We start from the raw sequence: 22,794 nt of genomic DNA on the forward strand, positions 1-22,794 counted from the left end.
GACCCTGAATAGGTGTTTGCCTAGCCTGGACAATGCTGGCTCCGCCCCCTGTGGTGTGTCTGATCACTGAGCCCCCACCTGACAAAGGGGAAGAGGAGCCTGGTAAACAGAGTGCTCCAGTTCCCCCCTGAACCAGTTGCATCTAGTTCCCCCAAGCCCTGCACTGGAGACAAAGGAGAAAATGAGTTGAGTATAGGGGCTGTGACCCCATGTTTTAGTGCTTGTTCCTGAACTTGCTGGGGCGTGCTGCTGCTGGGGTCCAGGAGGAACCGCCATAAGGGCTTGCCTCCCCGAGCCCAGCCTTGCCCCCTAAATCTCTAAGGACCTTTTGTTGCATCTTGCGCCCTGTGAGCGCTTTCTTTTAATTTTCCCAAGAGGAAGAGTTTGACATTTGCAGCGCTGAGCTGCAGCCCTTTTGGAGGGAATCCTGACGTGGGGATTCCCCCGCATTTGCCGCATTTGAGTTTGCTGCTGAGTGGAAACCTACCCCGCTTTATGAATATTGACGAGGCGGGTGCCCACCCCGCATTCACCTTTTGCTTCGCGGGTGCCCACCCCGCATTGATGATTTTGTTGTGGCGAGCGGGTGCCCACCCCGCATTGATGATTTTATTGTGGCGAGCAGGTGCCCACCCCGCTCTTATGCTATTTTAAATGCAGGTGCCCACCCCGCATCTATCTGGAGTCTAAGTGGGAGCCCAACCCGCATTGCGGCTGAGGATGAGCGCCGCCGCGCGAGAAACCGGAAGACAGGCACCTCTGCCTGATGGTGGGCGAGCCCGCGAGATGCAAGCAGAAGCCCGACGCAAGGGAGGAGAAGTGCTGCAGCGGGTCAGTGGGGCTCCCATGGCAAAGTAAGAGCCCTGCGTGTTGCTGCGCTGCCGGAGAGTCCCCGGAAGCCAGGAGGCTGTGTGCAAGTCCGGTGTCCCCCTTTCCCCGAGAGAAGCTGAGAGCTGCCCTGGTAGAGTCCAGGACACAGCCCCGGTGAGTGGAGCTACACTTGGGTTATGCTCGGTGCCAGTTGCACCGGAGGAGCCCCCTGCGAGCGGGGAGGGATCGCAGAGCCCTGTTGGTGCCGAGTTGGTGCCATTGCCTGAGCGGACCCGCCAGAGAGCGGGGCGCTCCAACGAGGGGGGGCATATTTGTTTTTAGAGCCCCGTGGGGGGTCCAGAGGGCACAGTGGTGCCGGGTCTCTTAGTGGATATTGTCACAGCTGTCCCGCCTGACAGCGGGCGGCTGCAACGATTGACATAGTTGTTTAGTTAGTCCCAATGGGACATGAGAGGCACAGTGGTGCCAGGCCCTTTGCTCATTCACAGCTGCGCCGCACCTGCACGGACAGCTGCAACGTTTAGCACATTTATTTTAGAGAGTCCCAGTGGGGACCCACCCAGAGGGCACAGTGAGTGCCTATGCCTACAGGCATTTGAGCCCTCTGAGAAGGCCAGTTGGCCAGGGGAACTGTGTTAGGTTGATAGGGCGCCAGGCCCTAATGTGATTTATGTGGTGCGCAGGAAATTTGATTTATGCACCCTGATTTATGCCTCTAATGTGGTTTATGTTATGAGTTTATTTGCAAACTGTGGTTTATGCTTGTGAGGTTATTCTTTACTGTGATTTATGCCTCTAATGTGATTTATGATTAGGAGGTTATGGTCTAATATGTTTAGGCTTATGAGGTTGGCGCATAATGTATTTTACGTCTACTATTTTCACTTTGTGATGGTTCTGACAGTGGCCCAATTGGCCCTGTCATGTGTATATATTCCCCTGTAAATATTGCCTAGTGTCAGTGGGCACAGTGTATATTAAGTGATTACTATTCTAATGTGTTTATTATAATACAAAGGCTATTTTTGTATATAACCTTGTGTGGAGTTCCTTTTTGTGGTGTGCCTAGTGTTTTGCTGCTGTGTGTGTGTTGCGCAAATGCTTTACACATTGCCTCTGGGATAAGCCTGACTGCTCGTGCCAAGCTACCAAGGGGGTGAGCGGGGTTATCTTCAGCGTGTAACTCCCTTGCCCTGACTAAAGTGGTGGTTTCTGCCTGGCTTTGGTGCAAGCATTAGCCAGCCAAAAATCCCATTTGTAACACAAAAGAAACAATTGATGAACGGAATGCTGGACAATGCAAACAATCACTCCCAGTCACAAGGATCTGCGTTAAATCCATCATTCTTTTGCTCACCACACCACCCCAGTTTGGACCCAGCCATATGCAAATCAGTCTTTTTGCATTTGTCATTTTGCATTTGTCACCCTGAGTGGGACGGTGTGAGAAGTTGGCCTGGCATATGCTGTTCACTAGTTATAGTGGCCACCTTGCACCAGTCCAATTCGACTCTTATGGTAGATAGGTTTAAGACAACCTTTTAAAGAAAGCTATCCTAGTGGTAGCTGTGGAGAGCAGCCTTCAGGCTAAATCTCAGAGGAATGTAAAGCAGCTTGTTTTACCTTATAATCTCTTTTATTACCAAATGAAAGGGCACCACACAGGTATATATATCAAATATATATGTATTTATTACTAGACACACTCTACTAATCTCTTTATGAGATTAGAAGCCAGGTACACATTCAAATGTCAACGTTTCACAATAAATTAAGCACAAATATGGCTGGAGCCCTAGGAGCCAGACCATATATTAAAAAATGGTATTAGGATGTCGATTTGCAAAATAACAATGCCTAGGGCCTGGAGAATCGCTGGGGCTTCACTACTGCAGTGTTAGCAGGTACGTAACAGTCCCACAGGAGACGTGTGCAGTGTGTGAATACAGCCGCGGGTTCCCTATTGATTATAATGGTGCAAGTCGCGGTTTGATTTTTAAAGTTCTAGGGTACTTCGAGGAAGACTTCAAGCAAGCCACTTACAAGGTAAGTACTTCGAGGGCCAACACACACTAGGGCACCAGAGTGCTCGAGTTACCTCACCCAGGGAAGCCGGGTGCATAGGTGTCTTTTGGTGTCGGGTCGCGTCGCTGTTTTCTATGGAGACCAGAAAAGACTTGCTACTTGCGTCGCCTGAAGAAGTGTCCGGTGGAATCCGAAGGTGTATTCAGGATGCTGAAGACCAGAAAATTAAAGGGACAGTGTTCAAAGTCACTTGCCAGTGACCGGTGGCCAGGAAGATGGATGACCACGGATGTCGGGTGATTTCAGGTCGTCAATGGTGTTTTGACTCTTCGCTCACGAGGTCCAGGAGAGATCAATGATGACCAGCGGCTGGATTTGAAGTGTCCCATGATGTCTGCAGCTGATGGCGGTGTCGGCAACTGGATTGGAGCAAACAAGCCTTGGCAACTGCAAGTCTTGTGTAGACTGAAGAAAGTCAATGGTGCAGACCAGCAAGGTCTGAGGGACTTACCCAGCAAGGGTAAGTGAGGGCAGGTATGGAGCAACCAGGGGAGCCCTTTGAGTTGATAGAAAAGTCTTCGGGGGACCCTCTAGCCAACAGGCAAGTGATCGCAAAGACGCTTCTTCAGGAAATGCTTCACAGAAGCTCACGGTCACTCGAGATGAGGTAGGCTGCTGATTTTTGGTACAACACCTGCTGGAGGCTTGGGCCACAAATGGTCCAATGCACAAGTTCGTAGACCGTTGTTTAAGGTTTGCACTTGACAATACTGCACGGTCCCCGGGTATTGCTGTTCCTCGTCACTCGTGGGGTCCACTCGCCACAGCTTCGTTGGGGACTCACAATGGCCATCGAGAAGTCAGGAAATCCACTTCTGGGGCAGCAGGGACTTTAAACTCCAGCGGGAGCAGGAAAGTTTGCAACTGTTGATTAAGGTTTTTGGTGCCTGCCAAGCAGGGGAGTCACTCCTTGACTCCAAGGGAGATTCTTCTGTCTTCCAAAGGTAGTGGAACTTCGAAGGGCCAGGATTCTTCTTTGTAGAGCGTCGTCCAGGGTTATCTGAATTGCATTGGCAATGCTTGCTATCTTATAGTGAAGATAGGGGAGGGACTAGCTCTATGACCACTCCTCTAGGAGGGTCAGGGTAGGGGGTGGTTACACCCACTTCCCTTTGTCCAGTTTCGTGCCAGAGCAGGGACAGGTAGCTCCTGAACCGGTTTGAGCTGGCATATGCACAGAGGAGCCTACTGCTCCCCCAGTGCAGGACTTCAAAGCACTCCAAGAGTGCACCCACCCAGCTCCAATACACTAAATCCTGTCTGGAAGGTGGTGACACCTCCCTGTGACAGGATGCCTTTTGTTGGGCTTCCTCCACTGCGAGTTTCAGTCAGCAGCAAGAGGGCAGCCCAGTGTCTGTGCTGGTGGCATCCATTTTGTGATGCCAGGGCTCTATAGGATTTCTGTTGTTTAGTACAGTGGGTACATGTCATCCCCTCTAGAAGGGTGGGATCATACTCCCTCACCAGTAACTGGTGTGGGGGTATGATTCCAAGTTGTTTGACACCAAACACGACATGTTTTGATGCAGTCATTCCAAAGTTAGCATGTACCGGCAGGTTATAATGCACTTAAGAGTATATGGTTTAACCGCATCCACAAACAGCCATAGAGAATAGACTCTGGTAGCTGCAGAGGGGCCCTGCTCATGCAGAGGCACCCCCTCACATAGTAAACCAAGCACCCTGCCCTCAGGATTGATAGGGCCTGCCATAGGGGTGGTTGATAGGTTTATATGTGTGTGTATGGTGAGATATAGAAACCTATACCTCAGTGAGGAGTGCTAACACTACCTCACACAGGCTGCAGTAGCAGGCCTGTGGTGTCAGATTGAGAATGTTTCCCAGGGGTGGCATAATACATGCTTCAGCCCCTGGTAGGCCTGTGAAGAACCAATGCCCTAGGTACCTAAGGTACCATGTACTAGGGGCTCATAAGGTACCACAGTATCCAATCACTAGTGCATCTAATATGCACACCAAGTCGTTTAGAGATAACAGAGAGACTGGGGCCCTGATTAGCAGGGACCCAGCCAGACTAGGCCAGAAACCAGTGTATACATCAGAAAAAAAGTGGGGGCAACATAAGTGCAGATCCTACTCTCCTACAGACGGGTATGCCCAGACGTGGGTCCCGTACTCTCCATGCCACTGGAGTCAAGCTATCCTGGCTGATGAGGGGTGAAACCCCGAAACCGGTCCTAGGATGCTTGTTTCCAGTCCAGTAAGGACCTCTCCTGGCAGTTCGGGCTGGACTTTTCCCATTGGGCGCAGGGTCAAGACTGATTTGCATATGGCTGGGTCTAAACTGGAATGGCATGGTGAGCAAAAAAAATATGTATTTCAGCCCAGATCTCTGTACTGGGGTGAATGTATGACATTGTTCTGCATTCTGTCCATCAACTGTTCTTGTTGCATTTGTCACCCTGAGTGGTATGGGTATGCCCAGATGTGTGTCCCATGCTCTCCATGCCACTGGAGTCAAGCTATCCTGGCTGATGAGGGGTGAAACCTAAAAACCTGTCCTAGGATGCTTGTTTCCAGTCCAGTGAGGACCTGACCTGGCAGTTCAGGCTGGACTGTTCCCATTGGGTGCAGAGTCAAGACTGATTTGCATATGGCTGGGTCCAAACTGGACTGGCATGATGAGCAAAACAACGACTTTATTTAATCCCAGATCTCTGTACTGGGATGAATGTATGACATTGTTCTGCATTCTGTCCATCAATTGTTCTTTTTGCATTTGTCACCCTGAGTGGGACGGGTATGCCCAGATGTGGGTCCCGTGCTCTCCATGCCACTGGAGTCAAGCCATCCTGGCTGATGAGGGGTGAAACCTAGAAACCCGTCCTAGGATGCTTGTTTCCAGTCCAGTGAGGACCTGGCCTGGCAGTTCGGGCTGGACTGTTCCTATTGGTCGCAGGGTCAAGACTGATTTGTATATGGCTGGGTCCAAACTGGAATGGCATGGTGAGCAAAAAAACAATGGATTTCAGCCCAGATCTCTGTACTGGGGTGAATGTATGATATTGTTCTGCATTCTGTCCATCAACAGTTCTTGTTGCATTTGTCACCCTGAGTGGTATGGGTATGCCCAGATGTGTGCCCCATGCTCTCCATGCCACTGGAGTCAAGCTATCCTGGCTGATGAGGGGTGAAACCCAAAAACCTGTCCTAGGATGCTTGTTTCTAGTCCAGTGAGGACCTGACCTGGCAGTTCGGGCTGGACTGTTACCATTGGGTGCAGAGTCAAGACTGATTTGCATATGGCTGGGTCCAAACTGGACTGGCATGATGAGCAAACCAACTACTTTATTTAATCCCAGATCTCTGTACTGGAGTGAATGTATGACATTGTTCTGCATTCTGTCCATCAATTGTTCTTTTTGCATTTGTCACCCTGAGTGGGACGGGTATGCCCAGACGTGGGTCCCGTGCTCTCCATGCCACTGGAGTCAAGCTATCCTGGCTGATGAGGAGTGAAACCCAGAAACCCGTCCTAGGATGCTTGTTTCCAGTCCAGTGAGGACCTGGCCTGGCAGTTCGGGCTGGACTGTTCCCACTGGGCGCAGGGTCAAGACTGATTTGCATGTGGCTGGAACTGGAATGGCATGGTGAGCAAAAAAACGATGGATTTAGGCCCAGATCTCTGTACTGGGGTGAATGTATGACATTGTTCTACATTCTGTCCATCAATTGTTCTTTTTGCATTTGTCACCCTTTTGAAACAAACACAAGCTAGGGAGGATTTAAGTGTAACTGGGAGTTAGTATGTTGGATCACACTCTGCTAAAATATTAAAGGTCACTCGGTGTCCATATGGCCATTATACAAACAAGATGCAAGCTCAACTACCCACAGTCATAAATGCACCTGTAAGACTGAGAAGACGCCCAGACTAACTGCGATGATTTCAGTAAAGAAAGACAGATTTTAAGATTTGTTCAAGTCTCTTATTTTTTTTAAAGTGTTTACTGACGCAAATTATTGTTGTACACTGATATCAGGACTTGCCTACTTCACAATAAATTGTCACACGCATGACATAGAAATGTACCACATAAGTGCATTCTTAACCTGCAAATGTCAAGAGAAGATTAACTAAAGCGTGGCCCACACAATTGTCGGTGAGATATTTATCGGCATCGTTGTGTGGGTTGTAGCTGTTTCGGACCTCTTTTCATACCCAGCAGTAGTTGTTCGCTGAAACTGTTGAAAGTGTTCAGAGGTTGCCTGGAGTAACAGGGCGCTGCGTGAGCCTGGAGGGGAACTGGAGCCAGAACAGGAGGAGGCGACGCTGCGAGAAGAGGATGCTGCAGGAGCCGACATGGAGTCTGAATCGAGAGGGCTTTGCAGGAGCCAGTAGAGATGGGGTGATAACGTCACTAGTGTAAAATATGGAGAAATGAACAAGTAGAAGGTATTGTTGTTACCTTAACGACTCTGGTGCGGTTTATTTTAAAGGTGGTCAGCTCAGCTTGTAGCCTGCTTAAACAGTGAAGCATTCTTTAAGCCCCGATCCCCGGCGGGGGCTGTTATATTACCCCTTTCAGCACTCAGTGAGGGCGGTTGCGTCCAGACTAGTCCAAGACTTCAAAAAACAGTAGTAATCTGAACTTTGGCTTTCGTGCTTAGGAGAAAGCATATTCGTTTCCTTCCCGATCACAGACAGATGTTTTGTCTTGTGCTATGTGCTTCACAATGCTGGAGCAGTGTAACTTGACTTTTTGCTGTGCACCATACCAAAAGCGATATACCTGGGACTATGTCATTTCATGCTATAGGTCACTTGCGGAGTCTTGAAGCAGTGCAACTCTGTGCTCTGATAGAGGCATAGCACCTAGACTTATCTTACCTTGTGCTATGCACTATCGACAAAGTGCAGGAGCCCGTGTACGCTATCCAACTTGCCAGGGACTAGTATGTACTTGCAGTGTGACACACTGGCAAAATGTTGGAGCTGTGCAACACTGTGCAGAGTTAAATGCATAGTGCCTGGACCTATGTAACTTGGTTCCATGTCCTGTGTACAAAAGCCCAGTCGTCGGTGCTCTAAACTACAGGCAAAGCTGGTAGAGCTGTGAAACACAGTGCTGTGAATCATTAACAAAGCTCCCACAGCCACGGAGCTCTGAGCGTTCGGAGCTGCTTAACTCTTGTTCTAGTTAAACAACTGTCAATGCAGAGCTCCAAATGTGTTCTGACTATAACGCTCATCTAAGTCTCTCTAAAGAGTGCATAGAGCGTTGTTCGTTGTAATAACGATTCTGTGGGAAGTGTATGAAGGAGGGTAAGGCCGACATGGGCACTGCTGTGTGAACATGTGAGGTCGTCAACTTCTGCAACGAGGAGAGCCGCTGCTTACATGGCAGCCTGTTTGTGCAGGGAGTGGTTTTCCGCCATGAGTCTGGTGACAGGAGGGTGAATTTTTAGATCTTAGCTAGACAGGGCATGTGTCTTCAAGACATGTTGTTTTAAATCACTGGGCTTACAGCCCGTCCATAGCTTACCATTGGTATGCTTCAGCATCTCTCTGATTTGCTTTCTTTCCATTCGTCACGGCATGCTGGTGTCATGTCCTCCTCTGGTATTTGGCCCTCCTCTAGAGCATGGACCAAGTACTTTTCTCCTTCCACTGCTTCCATTTCTGGGTCTACTTTGTATTAGTCTTCAATCACTCATATGAGTACTTGTGTTTTCAGGCCATCTCTCCTATCTGTGTTGCTTCTCTTCCCTTCACCTCTCTGCCCCCGTCTGTTTCTTCTCTACCCCCGTCTCTCATTCGTGTTCAGCTTTTCGCCACCCGTCTGCTTTTTTATTACACTTAGCGTGGCATCCTCAGCTCTGATCCTACAGCTGCTCACTCCCCTACTCTGACTTCTTATACTGAGAGCACCCCAAGCACAATGGGTATCACATTGTCATTAAGGGGTAGGGGGGAGTGTGGTATCAATCTGTTGTTGGTTGACAGATAGTGAGTGATAGGATCCATTCTAGAATGCTGGGGAGCTTGATGACAAAGGTTCCTTTGTATGTATAGTAACAATGGGGTGACCCAGTATCCCTCAGAACCTGGGCGTTCATATACAAAACAAACAATTGGTTCTGTCGGGTGTGTACTATTTCTTAGAACATTGGATCAATCATAGGTTAATTCACATAAAGGACAAATTCTCATAAGCAACACACATAGAGACCAAAGGAGGGGGTAATTGAAATTTTTTATAAATTACGTCATTTATAAATCCCCACATTCAATTTGTATGGCTGTCACGACAAAGGGTAAACTGTGATTTGTGACAAAGTGAGAAGAGGTGCTCAGTGCTGTGGTGAGGTGCGTAATATATACAAAGTGACTTTCGTGGTATTGACGTTTCTTGGATAAAAGGCCAGAATACAACGGCTGTTTGAATAGTTCTGTAGATAGAATAAATGGGTCTTTATACAGAGACTTTCAGCTGGTCCAGGGGATATGTCGACGTTTCAACCCAGGATGGCATTACTGTCTTAGTCAATGCGGGTCTTCATCAGGACAAGGACAATGGGGACAGCCTGGGGAATAGTAATGTATAAGGTCAGGTGTGTTGAGGTGAAAGACTGAATAAATCAAGGCTAGTAGGGTAAGGACTCACCTACCAGGGCCCGGGGTGATTCAGAGGGCGGGTGTGTACGCAGTAACAATGGTGTACTGCAAGAATTCTTCCAATTGGGTTTCCTAATTGGGAAAGCAAGCATTGTTTAGATCTTAAATACTTAGAAGATCTGTGATTCAATTAAACATTACATAGAGTCAGAATCGTGATATCTGCCGACTCACCCAATGAAGGGAATCGGCTCCTGTCTTCTAAAAGTAAAAGATCAGTGTGGTGAAGGGTCACAGGCAATCGTCCTGTCTCCTGTGATCATGAAGATCACTATGCGATTCTGTGAAGAAGAGGTTGGAAGGGGATTAATCACCTATTGTAAGAATCGCATCAAAATGGTAGCGCCACATTCAGTTAGTTCACAGCGCTTACCTAAGTGAAACCGGGAAAAACGAATTATTCCGGTCCGCGGGTGCAGGCAAACGTCCTCGCTACTCAAGCTGCGTCCACGAGTGTGCCGATGGACGTCTGTTTCATAGTTGGGCAGAGCGCGTGAATGTGGCGTGTGTGATTGCCTCCAGGGCTCGTTGCTAGGCAACCTGCTACGCGTATGACGTCCCACCGTCATGCGAGTCAGGAGAGGTGAAGCAGTAGCATCCGGGTCTCGTTGCTAAGAGACCGGCTACGTAATGGACGCGGCTCCGTGTGTGCTTGCAGCAAGAGGCGTAATCAGTTAATTAATTAATGGGTGGTCTAGGCTCATTCAAGTGGGAGGGACAGTAATGAACTATACACTGTTATGAGCGGCTCTGAGCAGTGTAGACTCTCTTTAATGGCGTAATGTACCACCCGGTTGAATCAAGGTCAGGACAACACTATAGGGCGAACGTACTCGAAGTGAACAAATCATGTATATAAAACAATGCCATAAGCGATGTATTAAATCACAGTTAAAACAAAACTTTTGGATTCTGGATTACTGCATTACATCGATAACAATGAGTGTTATATGGTGAGTTGGCTATACACTGTGAGTAATGCAATTGTGTTCATAGTTGAGGTCAGAACATGAATAGCTAGGTGACTCAAAATTACTCTAGAGAACAACATACTCATTTGGCATATGTATAGTGCATACAGGTAATAGGACATGGGAGATCCCAAATTTAAAGTTGTCCCATTTGCCTAGCGGTCTCTTCAGTCTCGTTCAACCCGTTATGAACAGAGTTGAGTGAATGAATCCATCTGCATTCTTTGTAATTTAGGACCCCAGATAGTGAGCCGCCTCTAGCATTGGGACTGATCTTTTCTATAATCCACCATTTTATGCTGTTGGGAGAGTGATTATGTGTCGTGAAATGCTCAACCATGGGTGCTCCCTGTACTTTACATCTTATTCTACTCATGTGTTGAAGAATTCTAGCCTTAGCTTTCTGAATGGTTTGCCCAACATATATCAGGCCACAGGGGCAAAGGATGGCATATATTACATGGGAGCTATTGCAGTTGGTAAAGAACGGTAGCTTGTACGTTTTGTTGTTATACGTGAAGGTCGTGCCTTCTTGACATTGGTCACAGGCCTTACACTGTCCACATTTGTAGTGCCCACTGAGGGTTTGGAAGAATTCTTGCAGTACACCATTGTTACTGCGTACACACCCGCCCTCTGAATCACCCCGGGCCCTGGTAGGTGAGTCCTTACCCTACTAGCCTTGATTTATTCAGTCTTTCACCTCAACACACCTGACCTTATACATTACTATTCCCCAGGCTGTCCCCATTGTCCTTGTCCTGATGAAGACCCGCATTGACTAAGACAGTAATGCCATCCTGGGTTGAAACGTCGACATATCCCCTGGACCAGCTGAAAGTCTCTGTATAAAGACCCATTTATTCTATCTACAGAACTATTCAAACAGCCGTTGTATTCTGGCCTTTTATCCAAGAAACGTCAATACCACGAAAGTCACTTTGTATATATTACGCACCTCACCACAGCACTGAGCACCTCTTCTCACTTTGTCACAAATCACAGTTTACCCTTTGTCGTGACAGCCATACAAATTGAATGTGGGGATTTATAAATGACGTAATTTATAACAATTTTCAATTACCCCCTCCTTTGGTCTCTATGTGTGTTGCTTATGAGAATTTGTCCTTTATGTGAATTAACCTATGATTGATCCAATGTTCTAAGAAATAGTACACACCCGACAGAACCAATTGTTTGTTTTGTAAAGGTTCCTTTGTAGTCAGTTATGTTCAAGACTGTGGCTTGGGTGACAATTAAACCCACAGCATAGACCTAAGAGTCTCCATGTTATTCTTATGTTACACTGGCGACAAGCTTGACTGATTGTCACCTCAACACGTGTGCGATGTTGAGTAGTAATGCTAATGATTGTTTCCACAATGTGTACATCGGAAACTGCTGATGGAATTTTGTTATGTTTCAGGAGAAGGGAGATGTTGTGCATGGTTAGTGCATGCTGTGAGGTTATTGGCTGCGCTGTTGAAGAGGTGAAGAGTGAATTAAGATCCGTGTGTGTCAGAAAGAGACACAACTGGCCTGGAGCGTTAGACTGTGCTCAACTGTTACCATTGGAACGCATGTCGAACACATCAAGGAAGCTTTCGAACACACTGGGCCTTTCTGCCTAGTGAGGCTGGTACACAACAACATTCTATTCTAATGCATGCAACCTTACTCACATCTTCCATCAAGATGTATTAGTCCTATCTGTTTTCTGGTGGGTGATGACAGGGAGTGTCGGGGACTGACCACGTTGGTGAGGTTTCTTTGGAGGAGGAGACGTGGCTGTCACATGGAATTTGTTGTGCGCATGTGTGTTTGACTTTAAAGAAAGGAAATTGTTTAATCTTTTCCTATCGCTCATCGGTTATCTAAATGATCTTTAGGTTCAATAGCGGTCTCATTTAAGAGAAGGTTTAATTGGAGAGCTCAACAATAAGGGTGAGTAGATTGGGCAAGTAAGGCTACTGGAAACTGAGAACTGTTACTTATCGGTGACAAACAAGCCCATCATCTTACTATTACAAGATGTTGTTCATTTTATAGTATTATGTGTTTGCTCATAAAAACACTCCTTCAGTAATAAGCACACTAATTATGTTAAATTAAAGGTGCATTTAGGAGAAGAGGATTTAACATGACTTTCTCTTTGGTTTTTGAAGGAGAATATTTGACAAAGACTAATTTCTAATTTAAAAGAGATAAGAATTTTCATTTTTCTTAATTTTAACTCCGTTTTACATTTCAGTTGTGGATTTGAATTGTGTACTATTGCTACGGAGAGGGGCATTTTGTATTTAATTTTAGTTTTAGGGGAAAAAATGCAAAATGTTGCAACACCACCTTTTTTTCCTCAGTCTGGCGGATGGACCGTTGTTAAAATGTTTAAAATGCAAAAAGATTTTCCTGAATTATGTCAGAGTGTGTGACTCTAATCTGAGTACTCAGAGAACATGGTCAGTGTTACTACATTGCCTCTGGCTGAAGATGAGGCACTTTCGGATAATTTGCATGATTTGACTGCAAACGAGGAGAGAGGATTGAATGAAATTCAGATTTGTATTAACAATTGGGTATACATCATCTACCTCAGGACAGTACCATCACAGAGAGATACTATTTTGGTAAGAGAAAATGAGTCTGTGGAAGTGTATGTTACCACTCTAAAATAGTTAGCAGGCACCTGTACGCAGGGCCGGACTGGGAACCAAAACCGGCCCTGGCAAAGTGCTCGGCCGGCCCCCTGGGGCTTGGGGGTGCCGCCGAGCTCTTTGCCAAGGCGGTTTTTGGCCGATTTTGTTACAGGGCCGATTTTGCAGCTATGCTGCAAAAACGGTCCTGTAACAAAAACGGCACCCAGGGGCCCAAAACCGGCCCCCACCCGTGCGGCGCACCGGGGGATTGCCCGGTGCCCGCTATGGCCAGTCCGGCCCTGCCTGTACGTTTGTTCATTTTAGCTAAGAACGCATAAAAATCAGTTTGTCGTGTGTTGCACCAGTGAGTGCATCCAGGAAGAACTGTGGTTGACGGATGAACCACCTTTGTGTGAAGTTGTATTGATTGCAAAAAGGGTGGAGCTCAAGTGTGTGCAGGTGATGGACAATGCAAACTTGACAAAAGCTTCAGTTGGTGTAGCTTGTCAACAGAATGGACCTTGAAGACATTTTGTGTTCAAAGATCAATGTTATAGTTGGGGTGAAAACTGGACATATGGCCAATGACAAAACTTGTTCTGAAAGCAGGGCCACGTGCAATCCCTGTGGTAAAAGAGGGCATTTTGCTGTATCATGTATGTTGCAAGACTGGTTCTATAATGCATAAAATCAAATCGGTACAGGAAGTCTGGGGCGAGGTGGTTCTATGACTAGTTTGCAGGGTCAAAGGTCAACTCAGTGTAGAGGTTAAGGTGATTGATTTCTGCTCAAAATCACCATGATTTCTAAAGAGTTGTTTGAACTGAATTTTATGAAAACAATGAGTTTTAAAGCAAGCATTGGCATAGCCAATAGGTCTCACTTATGCAAGAGCTATTGCCTTTGTCAAGTTGCTATGCAGCAAGTTAGAAAAGTGCGCTATGACACATCCAGCGCTGGCCGCCTCATAGCACTTTTTTTCCTTATAGTGGGTGGGGGTGGGTTACATAGACAACCTGAAGGATGGGGGTAGGAGTGAAAGAACCATCATGAACAAGCGAAAGAACCATCATGGACAAGCGCAGGTGAGGGGGAAGAAGCAACACAGTGAAGAGGGTGGGGGTGGAAGAAGCAACACGGAAAACAGGCAGTGGGGAGGTCGGAGGGGAAGAAGCAGCACGGACTACATGGACCAAATCAGAGCACGATCAGGGAAAGACAGCCGTCAAGCTGAAGCAATCAGGACTTCAGCCATGCTACAGGTGAAAGAAGAGGAAGGGAGGCCGGCAGGAACATTTGTGGTATATTCTAGTCGGTGGTGACAGGTTATATAGATAGAGAAAAGGTACCCCCTAATGTAATTTCAGGTCCTAGAGGAGGGGGGAAAGCAGAACAAAGCATATACAGAACCTCTATCTGACCTATATTTCTTTCCTATCTCATACTAAATATGCTGGGCCTCTTTTTTTTTTTTACAAAATAGAACAAGTATTCTGGAGAAATCTTGAATTTAAATACATCCATTTTATAAGAATAACATGATTTTTATTTTTTTGTTTTTTTGCTCATTTTCTAAGTACATACAAAACATTTTTTAATCAATTGTTCATAATAAAGTTTCAAGAATCAATAAATCAACTGAATATGTCTAAAAGAAAAATGCAAGATTTTACATTGTTCTTATGAATAAATCATACCCCTACATATTCAACCATTAAAAACAACATATTCACTCCATAACATACCAATCATTCATCCTGTCACCCACAAGTGTAAAGTTAAAATTCTAGCTCATGTAGCACATGAAAGGGAACCGTACATGAAATATTGCAACAAACAATTTTATATTGAAAACATATTTCGAAAATTTCCCACTTTATCAAATTCAGACAAACACTATTTCTCTTCTTTGTTGTCTATTCTAGGAGTTATGGTTTGCTTTATTTTCCTTTGGATTTTTTTCAGGTCCTTAGTGTCAATGGTCGACGTACGTTTTGGTGGAAAGAGAAAAATTTAAACCACCTTCTTCAGGGCCAGAAATTATACAGAGCTAATGTAGAGTAGGACGGGGAATTATCTGGTAATCGTTATAGTTATTCTATGCGTAGTTTAGTTCAAATCGTGGACCAATGTTTTAAACATCATGAATGCTTCTTCTTTTCATATCCAGATATGGATAAACATGAGACGATATAGCCACTTAGTTCGTGGGCACGCTGCCCTCGGGCATGCTTTCTATGGGCATGAGGTAGCCAGTAGGTTTTGTTCAAATTATTGAGGAATAGGCCTCTCAATACTATAAAGTGCCTCTGATTTCCGATCTTCTTCGGTAGGGCGATATCCAAACAATCCGTGAGATTAGAACCAGCAGAGTGCCTCAGTTTTGTAAAAAAAAAGAGGCCCAGCATATTTAGTATGAGATAGGAAAGAAATATAGGTCAGATAGAGGTTCTGTATATGCTTTGGTGGTGACAGGTTATACCTTTGTTCATTATTTCAGTGGTAAGATCTATTCTAGAATTTTGGAGAGCTTGGAAAGTAAACCTGCAGCATCGATACAAGAGCCCCCTTGTCATCCTTCTTATGTTACAGGGAGGCTGCCTGGAAACCATAAAGGGAGCTGAGCACTTTGTAAAATCCGAGATGAGATGGGAAGTGAAGATGTGGCTGGGGATGGTAGCACTTTCTACTGAGAGATGCACTTGAAGGTTTGCTAAAAACATAAGTTGGAAGAGGCCTCTTATTTAACCTTGAATTCCTTTGTCAGGCCTTACATGGAACAGATTTGGAAAGTCTCACTTGGGCTTGACTCTAGGAGAGTCTTACAAAGTTGCATGGAGCTTGCTTTTTGTAGCTGAGGGTGGTGGAGTGCATACATTAGACGCACAATAATTTCTCTTTCAGGAGTGGGACTCTTCTCAGACAAACTGGTTCTTATTTTCAACATTAAATAAATATAACTTGGCCCAGTGCAGGTTCCTTTTATTGTGCCAGCAACCCCTCGAGTATCTTATTTTGGTTAGTGCCACTCTATTTGACCTGATGATATGTGACAACATTCCTTCATTTATGTTTCTTAAGATCCTGAAAATAAAATATGTGGAGTGTAAAGTGGACACCCAGATCCAATGTTGTGGTTTTAAGGAACTCTGTACACCACTATGGACGCATAGACTAATTTTTTATTTGCAACCCCCTCCACAGGATTGACAAAAAAGTGGCATTAGGGCAGCTTCTTCTTTCCATTGCAGTTTTGACACTTAGGCTATTTCCCTATATAGGCCTCCATCCATTACATTATGCACAAATCCACCCCTTGAGCTGATCAGGCAGCCTTGATAAAGCGGTAGCCTTGGGGGTGGGGGGGGGACCATTCACCCGATTCTAGTGCCTGTCATAAGTACCTAATGTAGCACTGCCTCTCATGCAAATAACGTTGTTTCGTTTTCCAGAGAAAACTGACAGCAGAGGGTGGACAGGAGGTTCTAGGGAAGCAAGCTGAACACAGAGGGTGAGTGGGACAGGCTGGGATAGCAAGCTGACAACGGAGGGTGGGCGAGAGCGGATGGGGCAGCAAGCTGACAACAGAGAGTGAGTGGGCAAGCTGGGGCAGCTCACAGACAACGGAGGGCGGGCGGGAGGGGATAGCAAAACAGACAATGCAGGGTTGGCTTGAGGGCCTGGGAGAGCAAACTGACAAGGGATTGGAGGCAAAACCAGAAAAGCAGCTGAAGAAGTGCGGGAATGAGAGAGAGCAGACAAGGGAGATAGCTAGAAAATGCATGCACTCTTGTAGTGTGCTTAAACAAAAAGAAAAAAGTAGTGACTGAAAAATGAACAGTGAAAGGACATACGGAAAACATCCATGCCCCTGGGAGGGACAAATTCAAGAAGAGGATGGAAAGCCTACAGAATCTGGCAAATGAGAGTATGAGAGTGACAATGAAGCCAGCCAATGGTAAGCAATGTGCGGGCTCAAAACCCACTGCAAGCTAACAATATCTCTCGCAACAGACAGTGCATGTGCTGTCTTTGGCAGGACTTAAAATCTCCTCCCACCTTACTCCTAAAATTGACCTTTAAAAGTGGCCTTCTAAAAAATGTACCTTGACCTAAAACTTCCGGTTATCTCTCCTTTCTTTGGAATGGCCTTCTCATTAATTTCCATACTCTGCTTGCCTCCTCACTGTGAGCACAGCCTACTCTGGGTTGCATGCCTTTCTGCTTTAATCTCTGTTATTGTATTTCTGCATATTGCCCGCCCCTCCTGTCATAGATTTCATAGAGTACAACCTCTCCTTCATTCCCCTGCAATACGACGATACCCTTTCCACCAGTCATTTGCATTAGCTCACATATCCCTATTGAGGATCACACCTAACTCCTATCAACGTAATCTACCACAAAGAAACCGGAGTAAATGCGTTGAAGGGATTCCTGAGAGCACAAGACTAATCCCCATAATCACTGGATTAACCATTGACATTGTGTCCTGCGGTAGCATGCTACTTGACGCAAAGCATTTTAATGCCTCGTCCGGTGTATTAAGCTGTAAACAATATAATTACAATACATACATATACTCCAGCTGTAAATAAATGCAATAACAATTCCTACATATACTGCAGATGAGAGGTCTGCTGTCACAGTGCCCCACAGCCGGCAAGCTTTTGTGCATTGACTGAGGGTAAACACTCAAAGTTGCTTAGAAGAATTTGCCTTCGCTAGTCGTATGCATAGGTGAACCTCCAGTGAAAATGCCCACCACGTGAATGGCATTTAGCTATTCCAGTGCTATAGCTCTATAACATTTTGTAATTCTTAGGCAAAGGCAAGTTCAGTTTCAGCTACTTCAGCCGTGGCCCAGTGACAGGAGACGTTATATGCCAACCGGTGCATCCCATTTATGGCCATTGCTTGCATGCTGGTGCTTTTATTATTGTTGTGGGTTTTAATAGATTTCGAGTATTTTTTCAATAACAAATCACGCCCTTTTCTGTCCTTTTTGGGTCTTGTACTGATTACTTGACTGACATGAGGCCACATTGTTTCTAAGTTTGGTGTTTCTTGTGGGACCAATCACTATCTCCCATGTAGCAGCGGAAGAGACCTCCAACGTTAGCCTTATCCATGACTACAGGAGGAGAGTCGCCGGGAAGTCATTTGAGAACTTCGCTGCCCCTAGGTGGATGAGGATGAGGGGCACAGCTTCCATTACATTTTCAATTTCTGGAAGTCCCAGTAGGATGTCATCACAAACCCCCTCAATCGTGTCATTTTGCATACTGTCAAGGATCCTGGAAATGTTACTTGCTGCTGTTGGATGGTTACAAGGCCTGGTTGATGGAGTGTCCCAGACTGCCAAGCTTCTTATAGAACTGCGGTGGAGACGTCTGTGACAATACCACAAGTGCAACAACAATAGCGACTTGCTTTGTATTAAGTGACGTGAGCGTACCCCTTTGGTAAAATCATCAAGCCTGCAAAGAATGCTCAATGCCACGAGATGAGCGAACACAAGTAGAAGTCTTTTCAGGATGAATGTCTTCTTTATTGTGCCAGAAGGTCCTGGATGCTTGAATGCATGCGCATATAAAGACAGAGCCCTGGAGTCTCACTCATTGCGAGTAAGAATCACCTGTGGAGGTTGGGTTGAACTGTCATAGACTAAATGTCACACCTGCTAGGAAGGTGTAGAACGTGACTTCTGCTAAATGGGGCTCTCTATAGAGCTCTGCTGTGCGCAGAGCAGCTCCTGGGCGTATAGCGACTGCAGGAATCCCCCTGCCACAAGCCACCCTCCAACAGACCCTTCCATTCACAAGAGGATCTGATATAGACACATCACAGCAAATATAATAACTGGCAAAATTCAATCAGTACACATGCATGCAGTATACATGAACTGCAGCTGCAAGTCAGGAATTTGTAATAGCATGGTTGGCATGGTTTTGGTTTTATTTTATTCATGTTAGATTGTTTTGATAATTTTACTGGTGTTAATTTTCAAGTTGCCTTCCTTGTCGAAGGTTGTGCCGTCACTTACCATCATGTCATCACATATCCTAACTAGGACTCGTCCATATCTTGAGGGCTCTCAAGAGCAAAAGGGTTCTTATAAATTACTGTCTCATGGTGTGGTTGCTAGGTGACCCAGTGTCATGTGTGACACCTTCAGGCAGTCCTTTCTCTTTAGTTAGTAGCCTTTTAACAAGTTTCAACAAGGACTTAAAGTAGGCGTATTTTATTCTGCTTTTTATATTTTTTAGAATCCTCATCTACTCTCCATCCAATTTTTGGAAGTACATTGTAGCCGTACCCAATTACATACCAACAAAGTATAACATAGTTAAAGGTGCCATAAATGACTTGGGAGCCCTTAGCAGCTACGCCAGGGAGTCGCTTCATGCCAAGTTGTGTTTCCAGAATTATTGACCAGCATAATTGTGGGATGTGTGAAGCTTGGGAGGTGTGTTGTGCGCTAGGGACATAGTTCAAATGCAGCTCATGCAGGCTGGTTTGCGTAAACTGAGGCATAGATGGACTAAGTCAAAGATATTTGAAGATTTACTGGTTTGTGAAGGATATGGAAACTGAAAAGAAAGATGGAAAAGTCGGCGCTCTGTGGTGTGGTCATGTGTAGAAAAGTGTGCTGAAGCAGCAGTCATCGTTGGATGTGACAATAGGCAGACACCCAGCCACACATAGGCATACTTTTTTTTTTTTAATAAAGAATATATAACGGTTAACTGTGCCATAATGTATGTTGCCATGAAGATACTCTGGTGACATTAAGCATGAGGATGAAGGAGGCAGAGCAGTTTGTGAATGGAAACTGCACGTATATATTGCATATTCATTAAACTGCAGTTATACTGAAAAATATATTTTTTATTCAAAAAAAAACGGTAAAGGGTAATTTGAACAGTAAGTGAATTACTGTTTGTCGTAAAAACCATAGAAAACTATTTAATTACGTAGTTAAGAATACAGTAATAAAAGAGGCTTTGTAAAAAAAAAAACAACAACAAAGTAACACAATCTTGCTATTGAAACCACAGCTCTGGTAGCAAGGAGTAGCTTACAGTCATTCAAGTTGCAATTAGAATGTTCAGATTTCACGGCCCAGATCTCTGTACTGGGGTGAATGTATGACATTGTTCTGCATTCTGTCCATCAATTGTTGTTTTTGCATTTGTCACCCCGAGTGGGAAGGGTATGCTCAGACGTGAGTCCCTTGCTCTCCATGCCACTGGAATCAGGCTATCCTGGCTGACGAGGGCTGAAAGCCCGAAACCGGTCCTAGGATGCTTGTTTCCAGTCCAGGGAGGACCTGGCTTGGCAGTTCGGGCTGGACTGTTCCCATGGGGCACAGGGTCAAGACTGATTTGCATATGGCTGGGTTCAAACTGGAATGGCATGGTGAGCAAAAAAACGATGGATTTAGGCCCAGATCTCTGTACTGGGGTGAATGTATGACATTGTTCTGCATTCTGTCCATCAATTGTTGTTTTTGCATTTGTCACCCCGAGTGGGAAGGGTATGCTCAGACGTGAGTCCCTTGCTCTCCATGCCACTGGAATCAGGCTATCCTGGCTGACGAGGGCTGAAAGCCAGAAACCGGTCCTAGGATGCTTGTTTCCAGTCCAGGGAGGACCTGGCTTGGCAGTTCGGGCTGGACTGTTCCCATGGGGCACAGGGTCAAGACTGATTTGCATATGGCTGGGTTCAAACTGGAATGGCATGGTGAGCAAAAAAACGATGGATTTAGGCCCAGATCTCTGTACTGGGGTGAATGTATGACATTGTTCTGCATTCTGTCCATCAATTGTTGTTTTTGCATTTGTCACCCCGAGTGGGAAGGGTATGCTCAGACGTGAGTCCCTTGCTCTCCATGCCACTGGAATCAGGCTATCCTGGCTGACGAGGGCTGAAAGCCCGAAACCGGTCCTAGGATGCTTGTTTCCAGTCCAGGCAGGACCTGGCTTGGCAGTTCGGGCTGGACTGTTCCCATGGGGCACAGGGTCAAGACTGATTTGCATATGGCTGGGTTCAAATTGGAATGGCATGGTGAGCTAAAAAACGATGGATTTAGGCCCAGATCTCTGTACTGGGGTGAATGTATGACATTGTTCTGCATTCTGTCCATCAATTGTTGTTTTTGCATTTGTCACCCCGAGTGGGAAGGGTATTCTCAGACGTGAGTCCCTTGCTCTCCATGCCACTGGAATCAGGCTATCCTGGCTGACGTGGGCTGAAAGCCCGAAACCGGTCCTAGGATGCTTGTTTCCAGTCCAGGGAGGACCTGGCTTGGCAGTTCGGGCTGGACTGTTCCCATGGGGCACAGGGTCAAGACTGATTTGCATATGGCTGGGTTCAAACTGGAATGGAATGGTGAGCAAAAAAACGATGAATTTAGGCCCAGATCTCTGTACTGGGGTGAATGTATGACATTGTTCTGCATTCTGTCCATCAATTGTTGTTTTTGCAGATTTCACGGACAGCCTGGAGATTTAATAATAGACAAAGGCCATGATCCCAGATACTTAAAGATATTGCCTACACTGGCAGAGCTAACAATGCAGCTTGACTGCATTTAGAATGTTATGGTTTTCCTTTCCTTTCACAAGTAGACTGTTAACCCTTTAAGTGCGGGTGTTGAGCAACTGCCGATGCCCACACTCCCTCCCCATTGCATCTGCTGTTGTTAGGGAGGGCTGTAATGACCCTCCAGGTCGCAGCAGGAGGGCGATCCCCAAGCAGGGATCCACTCACTAGACATGTTGCTTGTGGGGGTGGAGGGCAGAGTTAATTTTGATTCTTTTGCCATAGTTTTGAGATATGGGCTGGCAGAATCCGAGTTAATTCAAATTTGCTCCTTTTTGCCATGGTGAATACTTGCACGAATCAGGCCTGTGCTCTTCCACCCAGGGAAACTAACTATATCTAGCAATTTTGAAAACTAGACACCCTTGGGACTTTAGGATGATGTGCCTTGCATGGAACCCACAATGTTTTCTTACCCACAATGCCCTGCAAACCTCAAACGTTGCCTAAAAACATGCAATGTCCTCATTTCTGTGAAGGAAAGTTCCAGAATCTGTGTGGAATCACAAATTTCCTACCACCCAGCGTTCCCCCACTTGCCCTGATAATATCGGTATCCCACCTGTGTGGCTGACGCTATCACCTGCAACACAAAAGGCCCCAAAACACAAAATGGGGAAATCTGCAATAGTGGTAGTGGCCATATTTGGGCCTTGACTGGATGGCCACCCAGGGAAACCTACTTGACCCATACATTTCTGAAAACAAGACACACAGGGAAGGTCAGGGTTGTATGCCTCAAATGGATCCCACAGAGCAAACACAAGGACACTCACCCCCAGTCACAGATGTGGGTTGAATCCATCATCATTCTTTAGCTCACTTCACCACCTCAGTTCACACCCAGCTATATGCAAATCAGTCTTGACCCTGTGCCTCATGGGAACAGTCCAGCCCGAACTGTTGAGCCAGGTCTTCCCTGGACCGGAAACAAGCATCCTGGGACCGGTTTCGGGGCAACACCCCTCATCAGCCAGGCTAGCTTGAATCCAGTGGCAAAGTGAGCAAGGGACCCACATCTGGG

General features: G+C 45.9%; 1 protein-coding gene and 1 long non-coding RNA gene across 4 annotated transcripts in view; one reads left to right on the top strand and one right to left on the bottom strand.

Annotated features, from left to right (window-relative positions):
• Positions 1–22,794, bottom strand: part of LOC146811826 (uncharacterized) — a 164,103-nt gene that overhangs the window by 88,737 nt on the left and 52,572 nt on the right. Inside the window, exons 3-4 of one of the 2 annotated variants that reach the window (XR_014966786.1) lie at positions 9,731–9,837; positions 9,505–9,628 (exon numbers count right to left, since the gene is read on the bottom strand). The exons of the other annotated variant lie outside the window; for it this stretch is intronic. This is a non-coding gene — a long non-coding RNA (uncharacterized LOC146811826). Of the gene's footprint in view, positions 1–9,504; positions 9,629–9,730; positions 9,838–22,794 lie in introns of those variants that run through there. 2 annotated transcript variants of the gene reach the window in all.
• The window catches only part of LOC146811827 (uncharacterized), a 188,233-nt gene that overhangs the window by 83,205 nt on the left and 82,234 nt on the right, over positions 1–22,794 (top strand). Inside the window, exon 1 of one of the 2 annotated variants that reach the window (XM_085618819.1) lies at positions 7,153–7,333. The exons of the other annotated variant lie outside the window; for it this stretch is intronic. The gene's annotated coding sequence lies outside the window, so the exon portion shown is untranslated. Of the gene's footprint in view, positions 1–7,152; positions 7,334–22,794 lie in introns of those variants that run through there. 2 annotated transcript variants of the gene reach the window in all.

This window comes from Triturus cristatus, chromosome 7, assembly GCF_964204655.1.
Source record: "Triturus cristatus chromosome 7, aTriCri1.1, whole genome shotgun sequence".
Taxonomy (NCBI): domain Eukaryota; kingdom Metazoa; phylum Chordata; class Amphibia; order Caudata; family Salamandridae; genus Triturus; species Triturus cristatus.